The sequence below is a fragment of the Atta cephalotes genome (assembly GCF_000143395.1).
Source record: "Atta cephalotes unplaced genomic scaffold scaffold00001, whole genome shotgun sequence".
NCBI classification, from domain to species: Eukaryota; Metazoa; Arthropoda; class Insecta; order Hymenoptera; family Formicidae; genus Atta; species Atta cephalotes.
In genome coordinates, this window is record NW_012130065.1 from 14421585 (window position 1) to 14425529 (window position 3945).

Consider the following 3945-nt stretch of genomic DNA (forward strand, 5'->3'; position numbering starts at 1 on the left):
TCGAGTTTCAAGTCGATCGTGACCAGCAGCGAGACGAAATGGTTTCACTCGCTCATAATAAATTACATAAATTTCGCGAGATTAATCGTGATCAACGATAGCTAAGTATCCAGTCACCTCTTCTACGAGAAGGAAGAAGGGATAGATGGGAACGAGGCTGAAACGAGCAAAAGTCGATGGGACTGGGTTAGATAGAGCGCTGTCGTCGTCATCAGGAGACAGGACGAGAGTGTGTAGGAAGATGTAGGAGGGAAAGACAAGAAAACACGAGAGAGAAAGAGAGGGAGGATAAAGACGAAGAATGCCGCGGCAATCGTAATAGGTTTGCAGCAGCGGCAGCGGCAACGGCAGCAGCAGTAATGCTGCAGGTAATAACCATCGTGTATATAACGACACGATGAGTCGTGGGTAGCTCTCGGCGGATGGACTTCAGACTTGGAGCCCCTCGATGGCTTTCACGAGGTTCCCCAGTTTCTGTCCGCGGTGTGCCGATCCTTTCGAGCTTGATTACCCAAACCCTTTTACCACAAAGATGTGCAACGAGACTGTACAGTGGAAGACTTTGCGCCGCATTTCAATCATGATCACATAATTCCTCTTATCATTATATAATTAATTATTTTGAGAATTAAAATACCTTGCGCGATACGTAACTTAATATTGAAAATTTAATGTTAAATCTCTTTGTAGTAATTATACGTGAAATGAAAATGATTTTATTTGCTGACTAAAGCGCTACGAGAAATAATAGTTTAGACTATTCCGTTTAAGAAAATAATTACAAAGATAATAACCGAATAAATTCTTGCAAATGGATTAAGAGTTATTATCTTCTTCGTATACGCACGAACGAACACACGGTTTAACAACTGCTTTGTAATTAATAGGCGACGATCACGGCAGTGATCGCGACGTTTACAAACACCGTGTATTTTACACGAGGCCGCACGAGAGACAGTTCATTATTAAGATTACACGGGTGTGACATCCAATTTTATCACGTCAATTTTCTTTTTCTCTAATAACGGATATTAGCTATCGTGTTTCGCAGAATCGATATTACCTGAGAATTAGCATTTTCTTTTTGGAACTGTTAGAATTTCAATATAATTGATAGAATCTTGGCTCTTCCTCAAAGAGTGCTTGACATACCTATATTTCTTTTTCCAGCTCTCTTTGATGGTTCCTTTATGTTAATAAATTTTCTCTCTCTCTCTCTTTTCAATTATTTATTTTGAATTAGAATATTCTCGCGTGATACATATGTAACGTAATAATTAATAAGGGGAAATGATTTGCTTAAAGTTAAAATAGCTCATCTATAGTAATGATAAAAATGATTTTTTATTTGCTGAAGCGCTAAGAGAAATGCCTAATACTTTTGCGTTGATCACCAAAGAACGATACGCAACGATCATCAGCACACAGAACCAGTTTCAATATCTCAAATCCGGAAGAGATGCGCTGTCTCGAATCCAGGATGTACGGTGCAAGCGGTTTGCATAGTTACATAAAGTTGTACAGCTTATCGGCCGCTATCTCTCTCGCGTCGTTCCGCAATGATGCGATTTCCTCTTTGCGACTTCGGCTCGTTTGACGTCGTTCGACTGGACCCTTTCTCCCGTCGATCTTCCCACAAGCAGCAGCAGCAACGCGGACTCTCGCGAGTGCAACGCTGGCACACCGGCGCGGTCTTTGTTGTCGCGCGATGTATTTCGTGTTCTGCCTCCTTAAGCACTGCTCGTGACGATGACGATGACGAGAACAGAAATAGCGACGAGCGTGCTGGTATCGGGCTGGCCTCGAAAGCGCGCTCGCGGTAAGTAATACGAAGAAGTGTCCCAGAATCAAACGAAGAATTCCCACAGGGATTTAAACTGACTGTTTCAAGATTCCTTTTTAAATAGGATTATAATAATATAAAAGCGAAAGATCACATTAAATTTCTTATATTATAATGCTAAAATAAGCATAAATTTTAATTATGTATATTTGTAATGTTTAAAATTAGAGATTTATTCTGATTTGCGTAAAGAAATAAAAAATCCTCTGGGACATATATATATATATATATATATTAAGTATCATGTACTTACAACACGATCAAATTTTTATTATGTAACGGAGATTAAAGAGGAAGCAAGGTGAAACACGAAAAAACGAGAGCTCATTTTTTTTTTAATGTATCATTATTAATCGTTCACTGTCGTTTGCGTGACATCGTTATATTGACAATTCATCTATTTACACGTTTCATATAATAATAATATTAATAATTAATAATAATCGCAATTGTATAGTCCTACTACAAATATACAGATGTGCTGCGTGTATGTCAGTGTATGTATACGCTGTGTGCATATTATCTTCTTTCTGTTTTATACAAAAAACGGGGTACGGTACGCCTAGGATAGTCTTTACAATCTTCGTAAATGCCTCCTCGCGAACGAAAGGCCACTATCAATGGGAAACAATATCCTTTTTCACGTGAAAACACATCGCTGGTACAAAAAAGAAGTAATTCTAATTCAAAAGTCTAAAAGTTCAAAACGTCGTTGAAAAAAATCTAATCGGGAGTGGGATAAAGGGATAAGACGGATGGGAATGATGGAGATAGCGAGACGTATCAAATCGTCCGAAGGAGTGTAAGTACAAAAAATGACAACAGCTTTATTACACATCGTAATTCGTACAATATAATCTCGCATTTACACGCACGCGTTTCTCGTTAATTTGGAGTCTGTACGCGCGCGATGGCGGCCGTTGAGGGCTCAACGGGATGGAGGAAAGGATTGGGAGATGGAAGCCAGAGGGAAGAATTGAATTAATCGCGATTCTTGATCGAGCCGCGAATGTCATCGTACATATACGGTCGCCGTTACCTAAACTATAAAATAAAGCGTTACCGATTATATACGACCGTCATGTCAAACGCGAAAAAAAAAACACCCTGTTTGCGCCACCGCGCGCGAACGAGACCCGAAAATAAACCTGACTTAGTCGGTACTTGCATTTCGTTTATTTAATTATCATTATTTCGTAACAGGAACATCATCGAATCTTTGTTCGCTACAGCTCTATCCCACTCATTCGTTCATTCTCTCTCACTCTCCCACTCTTCGTACATCGCAAGCGCGATAATATCGTCATCACTGTCATTGGCGCACTAATCGCCATTTAATTTTTTTTTTACGCCGTATAAAATCGTTATCAGCAGTCATAAATAAATAATTAATTATCATCATCGACCGTGCAGCATCAACATATAATAATCGTCACTTATCTATCACGCATTCGTGGATGAAGTCAGCGAGTGTACCGCCGAAAAAAGTACGGCTAATTGCGGTAAAGATGATGTGCGAAAGATTCGCGATAGCCGAATTAATTCTGGGCGATCTCTATAGATTTTTCTTTCTTGCACGAATGAACGCAGATAATACAGATCGATTATGTTCACAGACTCGTTCGTCCGCGATGCGAATAAACGCAGAAGAGACGATCGAATCCGCCAAATCTTAACTTCAATCGCAGTTCAACCGTCGGCTCATCAATGATTTTCAAAGATATAAATCTTAGAAAGGAACAACGCAAGAGTTCACAAGGTATTTAAAAAAATATCTGAAAGATCAGAATGTTTTTTTTATAAAGAAGTGCCTTGTCCGGATTATCTTAGATGTCTTTGCGAAATACTTGAATTATTTGAGAAAAAAAGGTTGCACCACGATCAAATTTAATCGCCATTCAATCCAACGTTCTTTCGTGCTACATGATTCTTCTTTTAATTTCTCTCGATTCATCTCTCTCGCCGATTTCGATGCCAAATCGCTTCGGAATAAACCATATCATCGTCAAAACATCATTGTTATCGACGACTGGCTTTCTCTCACTGTTCATTTATATATATATATATATATATATATATATATATATATATTATTATTTATT